This window comes from Danio rerio, chromosome 12, assembly GCF_049306965.1.
Source record: "Danio rerio strain Tuebingen ecotype United States chromosome 12, GRCz12tu, whole genome shotgun sequence".
Classification (NCBI taxonomy): domain Eukaryota; kingdom Metazoa; phylum Chordata; class Actinopteri; order Cypriniformes; family Danionidae; genus Danio; species Danio rerio.
In genome coordinates, this window is record NC_133187.1 from 42,091,178 (window position 1) to 42,103,207 (window position 12,030).

The 12,030-nt window shown below is 38.8% G+C and overlaps 1 long non-coding RNA gene across 3 annotated transcripts in view; it reads right to left on the reverse strand.

Annotated features, from left to right (window-relative positions):
• The window catches only part of LOC141376863 (uncharacterized), a 378,076-nt gene that overhangs the window by 304,193 nt on the left and 61,853 nt on the right, over positions 1-12,030 (reverse strand). The window lies entirely within an intron of this gene.

Consider the following 12,030-nt stretch of genomic DNA (forward strand, 5'->3'; position numbering starts at 1 on the left):
AGTGCTCACATTTACATTTGCAAGCTCTCGAGTTTCGCAACTGAATTACCTTCATAGCTTCTCTCCAGCATTCATAGCCCAATAAGCCAGAAGCTTTCACGCAGAACAATAAGAAACACTGCACAGCAAAATAAGTAAAGCACTTCTTAAATTAGCATGTTTAAAACATTGAAAACATTAGAATAATGAAATGGCCAGCCTAGCATTCCCATGTAAACCTGATTGAAATTCTTTGCACATTTACTTGGGACAAAATTATGGCTAAATAAATCTGATACAGAATATTCACTTAGGGCCTGCTATCCCAACCGTGCTCAGGCCCGTTTCCCAGATCGTTTGAGAAGTGTGAGTGCTCTGAATCCTGGCCCGGTTGGAAGAGGTGTACCTGAGCACAGTTCACTTGGGCTTTGGTGCGGTAAGCTTGTGTGTGAGTGCAAAACGTGCCTAAGCCCGAAACTGAAAGCGGAACGTGACTTTTAAGGGACTGTTACATATGGATTAATTAATCCTTCTTACTGTTCAGTGAACGCAAACTGTCGTAAATTATTAAAGAAGCAAACCCCTCACTGCACGACAGCTGCAGCAATTCAGCAAACCTCCTAATTCCTGCAGCACGAGGACTTTATGACTGTTTATGAACGTCAAAAGTGGCTGATCTGTTCGGGGAAATCTTAGAAAGCGTGTCACTGCATTTCAAAGGACTTAAATGATATAACTAAAGAAATCTCCACTGTGCTGAGTGAGAGTGCTTACTGAACAGTGCAGCGTTGATGACGTAAGCGTGCCCAGGCCAGAATGTAATGTGAGTGCGGGCCGTCAGTGGAGATGGGAGGGGGGACAAGCGTGCTTTGGCACGGTTCAAAGGAACTGTACATAGTGTGAGTACGGCCTTAATACCCAAGATGACCCATTTGAAAGGTCTCTTTTGCTTTTGCACCTTTTATTGTGAAAATAACACAGTATATCAGATGCTACCAAAAGGGAAGTTTATTCATAAACAAATTTCGAGAGGATCACATGCTTATGATTGTTCACAGCTGTTCCAACTTTAGCTAATGACTGATTATCCTATCAGACGATCCTTATCTCACTATAAATAACCAGAATTTTCTCATCTCAATATCTTCGTCTTTAAGAAACCCCCCCACCCAACCCTACTTTCCCTCCTTTCAAACGGGCGTCACTGTGGCCAGCGGTTAGCGCTGTTGCCTCACAGCAAGAATGCCCCTGGTTTAATTCCTTTCCAAACCAGACGGCATTTCTGTGTGGAGTTTGCTCGTTCTCCATGTGGTCACGTGGGTTTTCCCCGGGTCCTCCGGTTTCCTCCCACAGTTCAAAAACAAGCACTCTAAACAGTTAATCAAAAATACATTAGCTAAACTCTGAGTACAGCTTTCAGCATACATATCCGACACTTAGCTACAACAAGCAAGAAGGGGAGTCATCGAGATCTACCTGAGCTCAAACTCCCCTCTCGCCTTGCAACGGGAGGGAGCCCAGTGCTCGAAGATCTTATAAGCTCAGGGCTCTCTCCCGGGACAGCACACCAAAATAGCTTTACTATCAATCATCAGCTAAGTGTGAACTCTTGAACGGCCATTTAGCAAGAAAGGTCAAAACAGCCAAACCAATCACCATTCATAAATCTATGCAGCACACTCAATGAATGAGATTAGGCAGTGTATCATCCAGCCATGGCAGGACAATAATACCCATAACATATGTTTAAAAAAACTGAAAATATTAGAATAATGAAATGGCCAGCCCAGCATTCCAGTGTAAACCTGATTGAAATGCTCTGCAAATATATTTGGGACAAAATTAAGGCTAAGAAACGCAGTGTTTGTTTGTTTTACTTTATTTTTAACCTGAACCAGAGTCTTTACCTAATTCCTAAGACGATTCATTTAATTGGTCTTTTTTGCTTTAGCACTTTTTACTGTAAAAATAACACAGTATATCAGATGCTACCAAAAAAAGGCCAAGCAAGAAGGGTCAAAACAGCCAAACCAATCACCATTCATACAATTAGGCAGTGTATCATCCCGCCGTGGTAAAACAACAAAACCCTTAACACAACAAAATTAGTTAAACACTTCTTACATTAGCATGGTCAAAACACTGAAAATATTATAATAATGAAATGGCCTGCCCAGCATTCCAATGTAAACCTAATTGAAATTCTCTGCAAATTTGCTTAGGACAAAATTAAGGCTAAGTAACCCAGTGTTTGTTTGTTTGTTTGTTTGTTTGTTTGTTTGTTTGTTTGTTTGTTTGTTTGTTTACTGAACCAGTCTTCACCAAATACCCAAGAAGACTCATTTAATAAGCCTCTTTTACTTTTGCACCTTTTTACTGGAAAATCCCAGGCCATTTAGCAAAAATGGTCAAAACAGCCAAACCAATCACCAATTATAAATCTTTTAAGCACACTCAATGAACGAGATTAGGCAGTGTATCGTCCCGCCGTGGCAGGTTTCTTAATGAAACAGGCCCAACATGACTGTGCATGTCTCCCATCAGTTTGCAATCCTCACCTCCAGGGCTGCCATCTGTGGCACCGTTTATGAGATGCTATCTGATCGGACTGGCAAGTCTATCACAGCTCGGCTGCTTGTGTTAAGCGAGATGGCTGCACCATTACACGGCTCTAATCTCTCGGCCATGCTCTCCAGTTATCCGATCAGACGATGAGGCCATTTCCTTCTCAACCCACAGATCTAATTATGGGATGTTTGGCCCGTTCGAGACCTGTCTGCGCATGAGCCCCCACAATCTTAGCCTGGGGCCATGCTGATATCGGTCTATCGTGTGTCACTTTCCTCATCCGACGGTGCATTAGTGTCAGCTTTACTGAGATACGGAGCAGATGATTGGGCGCTGAGTACTCACAACTCTACAGTTTCTGAACCCTATGACTTTACATTTGACTTACAATAACCTGATCGTGGGAGGTAGAACATGCCTATAAATACAGTCAGCTGAGGTAATGATATTGTTTAGTTGTCCTGAAAAGACGGATTAGTTTCTCCCATGAAATGGAGAGAATGAATGAATTAGACTGCAACTGAATGACCCGTGTGCGATGTCTGGAAGGTCAATAAAATATGTTATGCAAGTTCATGTACATGGAAGTCTTGCATCTAAGAACAGCAAATAATAACTTGAATTTTATTTGATCATTTGGTATTAGAAGTGGCTAATATAAAAGGCAAAGGCCTCTAGATTATGCTTATTTTACCTAAATAAAATATGATCATGCCTGTTATAATTTTTAATTATCAAATAATGACAGTAAGGTCTGACTCTGCTCAGACAAAATTCTTGTCACTTAACAGAAATAATGTACAGTTAGAATATAAAGTCATGCTGCAGTGGAAAAAGAATGAATATTGTGTATGACTCCCATGAGCTTGGAGGACTGCATCCATACATCTCTGCAACGACTCAAATAACTTATTAATAAAGTCATCTGGAATGGACTCCCAGTGTTCATCAAGATTTTTTTGGATTCTTCTTCAATGCCTCCTCCTCCATGTTTCCCCAGATATGCTCAATATTGTTTATTCTGGTAACTGGGCTGGCCAATCCTGGAGCATCTTGACCTTCTTTGCTTTCAGGAACTTTGACGTGGAGGCTGAAGTATGAGAAGGAGCGCTATAATGCTGAAGAATTTGCCTTTTCCTGTGGTTTGTAATGTAATCGGCAGCACAAATGTCTTGATAGCTCAGGCTGTTGATGTTGCCATCCACTCTGCAGATCTCTTGCACGCCCTCCAAACTGAATTTAACACCAAACCATGATTTTTCCTTTCATCAATCTTGACTGATTTCTGCTAGAATCTTGGGTTCATGTGGGTTCCTATAGGTCTTTTGCAGTATTTGTGATGATTGAGATGCAGTTCAACAGATGACTCCTAAGAAAAATCGACCTTTTGCCACCTTTCCAAATAATCAACTAGAAGTCAAGGTTTATTTGTTGCTCTTACAACTGAAATCAACAGCAAGAATTTCGTCAGGTAGTGTACTTATGTATTCATGACCTGATGGGTGCTGGTCATAAAATTAGAATATCTTCAAAAAGGGTTTATTTCCATTCAAGAAGTGAAACTTGTATAATGTATACATTAATTCCACACAGACTGATACATTTTTAATAAACAAGTGTTTATTTCTTTTAATTTTGATGATTTTGATGACAACTAATTAGAACCCTAAATTCAGTATCTCAGAATATTGTGAAAAGGTTCAGTATTGATTGAAGACACACTTTAATCAGCTAATTAACTCGAAAAACCTGCAAAGGCCTTTAAATGGTCTCTCACTCTATTTCTTTGCAACGCAATCCGGGGAAGACAGCAGATTTGACATTGTCCAAAAGACACCCATTGACACTTTGCATAAGACAAAAGGTCATTGCAAAAGAGGCTGGCTGCTCACAGAGCTCTGTCCAAGCACATTGATAGAGAGGCGTAGGGAACGATGTGATAGAAAAATGTGTACAAGCAATAGGCATAACCGCACCCTGGAGAGAACTGAAACACATTCAAAAATGTGCGAGAGGTTCACAAAGACTGGACTGAATAAAATACTTCAAAGACATTCTAATTAAATCACCAGCATCTGTAAAACCTGTCTAAGGGAAGCTTCCTGAAAACTAAAACAAGGCAAAAACAACTTTTTCACAGTTATAAGCAGCCTGTAAGTACTGTAGCAGCAGGATGTACTGTTAAGAAGACAATGTGCAGGTATAAACAAACTTACAGTACAAAATAAAAATAAAAAACACACTAGTGAACAAATAATACCACTATAAATCATGAAAAGGAAAACTTGAATATACTGTACATACTCAAAAATAACAAATCTTTGCTAAAACGGCTAATAAAAATAGAACATATGATGCTAATGTAAACAATTAATTAAAATTAATAAACAACTAATGAAAATACACTCACTGGCCACTTTATTAGGTACACATTACTAGTACATGGTTGAACCCCCTTTCCTCTCCTCAGAGATTTTGGTTCATATTGATATGATAGCATCATGCAGCTGCTGCAGATTTGTTGGGTGCACATTCATGATGCGAATCTCCTTTTCCACCACATCCTAAATTTGCCTTATTGGATTGAGATCGGGTGAGTGTGGAGGCCATTTGATTTTGGTGAACTCATTGTCAATGTTAAGAAACCAGTCTGAGATAATTTGCGTTATCAGGTAGGCTGTGGCGCTGACACAATGCTCAATTGGTAATAACAGACCCAAAGTGTATTAAAAAATATCCCCCACACCTTTACAACACCACCACCATCAGTCTAAACCGTTGATACAAGGCAGAATGGATTAAAGCTTTCATGTTGTTGATGCCAAATTCTGACCCTACCATCAGAATGCCACAGCAGAACCAGGCATTGTTTTCCAATCTTCTATTGTCCAATTTTGGTGAGTCTGTGCGAATTGTAGCCTCAATGTCTTGCTCTTAGCTGACAGGAGTGGCCTTCTGATGCTGTAGCCTATCCATCTCAAGGTTGGACATGTTGTTTATTCAGAGATGCTGTTCTGTATACCTCGGTTGTAACAAGAGGTTATTTGAGTTTCTGTTGCCTTTCTATCAGCTCGATTCAGTCTGGCCATTCTCCTTTGACATGTGGCATCAACAAGGCATTTGCGCCTACAGAACTGCCGCTCACTGGATATTTTCTCTTTTTTGGGAAAATTCTCTGTAAACCCTAGCGATGGTTTTGCCTGAAAATCCCAGTAGATCAGCCGTTTCTGAAATACTCAGACTAGCCCTCCTGGCACCAACAACTATGCCATGTTCAAAGTCACTTAAATCACCTTTCTTCCCCATCCTGATTCTCGGTTTGGACTGCAGCAGATCGTCTTGACCACGTCTAAATGCACTGAGTTGCTGTCATGCGATTGGCTGATTAGAAATTTGCGTTAACGAGCAGTTGGACAGGTGTACCTAATTAAGTGGCCAGTAAGTGTATGTCGGCATTAACATATATAATGCTTAATTCTATAACCAAAAACAGAGCCTGCTAAATTATATTTCCACTACCTAAAAATTGCAGGGATAACTATTCATACATAAATCATCATGATTGATATATATATATATATATATATATATATATATATATATATATATATATATATATATATATATATATATATATATATATATACACTTTTTTATATCTACATACAAAAGCTTAAAGTAATAAATAAATAAATAAATAAATAAATAAATAAATAAATAAATAAATAAATAAAAATTTTAAAAGTTATTTGACAAAATACTAAAAAAAAGTGACAAGATAGGATTTTTTTTTTTTTTTTCTTGGCAAAACTGAACTACTGTCATGTTAATGTTCATGCCATGACAATGAAGCTGAGTTAGTTGCATTGCTGTTTACTCATTCATTCCCAAAATGCTGGTATTTTAATTAAAACAGACTGCGCATAATGACATGCTGAAGTTAAAGAATCAACACAAATGCCATCGCAGAACCCGGGATCTTTTCCCAGTGCTGAATTTTTGGATCTGAGCAGGGGTACATAATGCAACAGTTCATAAGCTAAATGAAACAAATAAATCAACAGAAAAACAAATCTCGCCTTTTCCAGCTGATGAAAAGAGGTGGATGAGTGGCTGTAAAAGAGAGATAAGGGCTCGAGGACGGGTAGACTGCCATCATGAAATTAGCTGATATTGTTCAATCAACAGACATTTCCAATTAAAGCTTTTGTTGAGGGGAATGTGGGAAATATCAAGAGTGCATGATTTTAGGACTTGATTTGAACAAGAGTCCTTTGGAATCCCTAACAAATATAAAGACGGGAGGACACAATATTATTTAATTAGAAAGAATAATATGTTTAACAATGTTAATGTTATATTATTTGTTAAGTGCAAAACTTCATTTGAGAGCTTACATACAAATGCGCAAGATGCAAAACCAGTGTTTGTCACAACATATGCCACTATAATGACAAATTAGCATAATATAAGCATATTGTAAGCATGCTTTCTTCAGTGGTTTCTCATAAACAAATTCTACTTTGATTGTTGGACTGTAGTTGAAGACTGGAAGAGTGTGGTTTGTAATGTCGATATACAGTTTTATACACAGAGTTATTAGCCCTCCTGTGATTTTGATGATTTTTTTGTGATTTTGTTTAATAGTTCTCAAATGATGTTTAACAGAGGAAGGAAATCTTTACAGTATTTACAATTTTTTTTTTTTCTGGAGAAAGTCTTACTTGTCATATTTCGGCAAGAATAAAAGCAGTTTTTAATAAAAAAAAACAACATTTTAAGTTCAACATTATTGGGCCCCAATTTTTTTTTTTTTTTTTACAATTGTCTACCCGCTTGTTCAGTGTGACGTTACGCGAAGCGGCTTCCGGGTCCAAGCGCTCTATTCAACTGAATGGGGAGACCCATGAAATGGTAATAATAAATGTTTACAAAGCGATTTAATACTTTTGAAAATCACGATCGCAACATATATGTCCATGCCTAATATCCGATGACTAGAAAGTGATTCATTTTTTTATAAATTGTAAAAATGTTGGTATTTGTTATGCAGCAAGCCCAGAGATTGTTGCGTACACTATGACTTTATGTAAAATTAACTTTAATGTGTGATATGAATAAAAATTTATCATAAACGAACGATTTTTCAATTCAAATGAATGGCGGCTTGGACCTGGAAACAGTATTACATACGTCACCACTTAACAAAGGGACAGAACAAACCTTTGTTTTACAATGCCTTGCCTAATTACCCAAAATCGCCATTTTATTTAATATTGATTATTACTTGTTTATTTATTTCCTTTATTTAGCCAGGAGATCACATTGAGTACGTTTACGTGGACACCAATAATCCAATTTTAATACGATTAAGACAATACTCTCTTTAAGACTCTACCATGTAATCAGATATTTTTGATTAATTTAATCCAATTAGGCCATAATCGAATTAAAGAGAAATGGAATTAAGATATGTGGAGTATGCCGATTTAGTCACATGACTGAAGTGCAGTACACACATGCAAACACTTTAACCAAACTACTACCATCATGTAGGACTTTTCGCTGTGTTTTGCGATAGGATAGTCCACACACACACATACAAACAGCTGTTTAACATTATTTTTTGCACCTACCCAGTCATTGAAGACCACAGAGACAAACATGGGAGGTTTATTTTTCCTCCCATTCAGCGTGCGCCATCAACTTCCATTAAAAGTGCACTCTTACAACAGGGGCAAGCATAAAAGCAAGCATAAAATGTTACAGATTGAAAGTGAAAGTCCCAAACCATAGTTAAAGTTGACAAATTAAAACTGAAACACCAGAAATTACATGAAACTCTGGAGGATAGCGTGGATAGCGCGGTGACGCAATGGCGTTAATCGATTTACGTGCTATGTAAAACAGGATTATGAAAGGAACATTCAAAAAGCAACTCTTGTAAACACCCTAATCATGTTATTGTCTTATTCAGATAAAGGCAAATCATTTGATTACTGGTGTCCATGTAAACGTAGTCAGTGAGACAGTACTATCTCTTCTTCCAGTGAGACCAGTTCAAGAAGGCAGCACATAAAGTTTCAAAAAAAAAAAAAAAAAATACAGAAAACAATACCACAAAATTAGTCACCATTCATAAAAAAAAGATCAGATCATAAAAAAACAATTACAGGGATCCTTTAAGACGTTATACAGAACATGTTTAAAGGTTCAGGACACCCTGGAGAACTTTTTTTTTTATATTAACAGATTTGTGTGTGTTGAGCATCAGTTAAGACAATGTTAGCACCTGTCAGCTTTAATTGTGGGGAAAACTGGATCATTTTGAGCTTTTGTCAGCTAATTTCAGCTTCCGGGTTTAAAATGATTTTTGGGGCGGGATCAAAATCGGCGACATAGCGCAGTACTGCAAGTGCAATGATGACGCGTCGGTTTCTCATTATTATTCATAGCGGAGTTTTCTTATCCCATGAGAAGAGCCGGCTGCTTAATTATTCATGAGACCTGCCAGAGTCAAGCCCGAGCTGTGAGACACGTCACGGACCCACGGCACGGGCACACTGTATTTAGCCGTTCATGAAGGCTCATATGCGTTTGTTTCCATGATCCACGGGGTTTGTTGCATGTTTTCCCCCGCGATCTTGTCAGGGCCGATCATACAGCAAAGCTGTGTGTGTGCTGCTAGCATTTTTGTCGCAAGAGCAGCACGAGAATTAGAGAATGGCGGACGCTGTCTTTTATCAGGAGTTCGTTCACATTTAGACACATCACTGTGCTGCTGTGTTCGCCTAAATCCTCCAGATTACCAGCAGGGCTAACCGTTAAAATAGACAGGTCAGGAGACCTGCTGCACTGAGTCTGTTGGATACGGGGATTGAGGGAGAAGTCCTCATTTATAGGGTTTACATGAACACACTTATCTTTATAATGATATAAATTGTGGTTATGTGTATATGAAATTACGAATAACAAATGTAGCAGGGCATTAAATCACTGTTCATTTTTTTGCATTTTAACTTTGTAAACTATAAACTCACGGTTTGTCTCTTTTTGTGAGCTAGCTTCGTTCGCTCACGTTCTCCCCTGCTGGCCACGCCCACTCCTGCCCGATGCTCGCGGAGCTCCATGCCCATTAATCATGCATCTTTTAAAAAAATTCTGAAGTAGACTTTAACCGAAAGTGGGGGGTGTCATGGCCCTTTAAAGGTACTCAAGAGTTGGAAGTGTGTCCAGATTAAGCCAATTTTGCAGATAATCCCAAGCCCTAGAAACATAAAAGGAAAAATCACATTTGGCAAGTTTTGCCAATACCCTTGGGAATGTTAACTGAATACAGCAACCAAATCTAGTGCGTTGGTTATTTATGTGAAATGTTAAATTAGAAAGATATGATGGTAGTTTACCTAAAAAAATCCTTTAAAGTAAATAAGTACAAATGTACAAATCTAAGGAACTGTGCAAAATACAGGAATGCATCCATGACTCTACGCCTGTGACAAAGCGTATTATGGATATTTATCATGGCAAAGATAACAAATCAGTTATTAAACTATTATATTTAGAAATAAAAAAAAAATCTTTACATTAAACAGAAATTGTTGAAAATAAACAGGTGGGTTAATAATTCAGCAGGGCTAATAATTCTGACTTCAACTGTATATGCATTTAATCAAGTATTATTTTCCCAGAACTCTTTCCCTATACAGCGCAAAGTCCTTCCTCTGGAGGCGTCTTCTTCTGACGAATCTTGGGTTTTCTAATGGATTCAGAATAGATGGATTACTTTGAAGAGGTGTCTTGGATCAATAGGCTTTGGTCAACCTGTTCTTAATGATTATGACCTATTCCCCACTTTCAAAGTGAAGCGAGGTGCCTGGTACATCAAAACAATGCAACGTTTCGATTGGGAGGAATTAAATGTCTTCACAACAGGGATTGGGTTAATTAAATAAATAAACAGATAACAGAGAGCTTTTGTTGTTTGAGTCGGCGTCCAATGGGAGTGCCAAGCAATGGGTCAATTCAGAGACGCTGTTGAAGGTGAACTTGTTATGCTACAGTATTTCTCTAAAAATTTCAGTGCCACTTAAAGTGATAGTTCTTGCAAAGACGAAACTTTACTCATTATTCACTCTGCCTCTGTTGAACAATAAAGCAGACATTTTGAAAGCTGAAAACCTGCAGCTATCAACCTCCATATTAGGAAAACATATATGTAATGTAATGTGTATTTATATAGCACATTGATCAATTAAGGCTTTACACCCAAAGCGATTCACAATCGTGAGGGTGTCTCTTTATACCACCACCAGTGTCTAGAATCCACTTGGATGATGCAACGGTAGCCACAGGACAACAGCACCAGTGCACTCACCACACATCAGTTATGGGGGAGTGGAGAGACTGTGATAGGGCCAGTTTGGTGGATGGTGATGATTGGGAGGTCATGATAGAGGAAGTCTATCTTTACGAGAAGTGCTATGGAAATTTTAATTACCACAGAGAGTCAGGACCTGATTTCAACGTTTCATCTAAAAGATGGCTCTTACTGATGCTGCGTTCACACCAGATGCGAATGAAGCATCAAGCGCGAGTGATTATCATGTTAAGTCAATGCTAAGATCCGAATAGACATCCTGCGATGCGATACATGCCAACGAAGAGGCGCAAATTGAGTGTTTTCATGATTGACGGACTTAACACACGTATCACGCATTTTCCCTGAATCGCTTGAGTTGGAAAATTGTAACTTCAGCTGATATTCGCGCTGCGTTAACCAATCAGAAACTTGCTCTTGTAGGGGCATGATTATGACGTAGCGCCTGTTGTTGGTTTCCTGGGGGAAAATCCTCTTGCCGACAACGGACAACAGCTATTCAAACTCGGCTCAGCTCAGTCGGAAGCACTCCTAAAAGCTTTCATCATGCAGGTCCAGTTTCTAGAGGAGTTTATGAACTAACAGGGCTGGGTGCACCTCTGAAGGGATCTAGTGGACTCAGACACGGCTCCAAATGAATCAACGCTGTTTATCAGCCTTCCTAAAGCACATAAACACAGCTATTTTTTCAATAAAATCCAAGTTAGTCATTTAGCGATGAAGCAACAGTCACCTGGCAGCAGCCCCGCCCATGCCTCGAATCCACATCTATTGGTCAGTGAATTTGACATGCGAATAAAGCGGATTCGACAAGCAAATGAAGCAAGTAAACTCAATACATTGAATAGCAAATTTAGTGCAATTTAACCATACATACATCTGGTGTGAACACAGCATGACAGTATAGTATCCCCTTCACTTTACTGGTGCGTTAGAACTCAAGCAGACCGTAGATTGAGCGTCTCCTGCTGACCTTTCGAACGCCACTTCCAATAGCAACCTAGTTTTCCCATGTAGTCTCCAATCCAGGTACTGATCAGGCTCAGCCCTGTTTAGTTTCAGTGAGTAACCGGTCTTGAGCTGCAGGGTGATAAGCCTGTGGC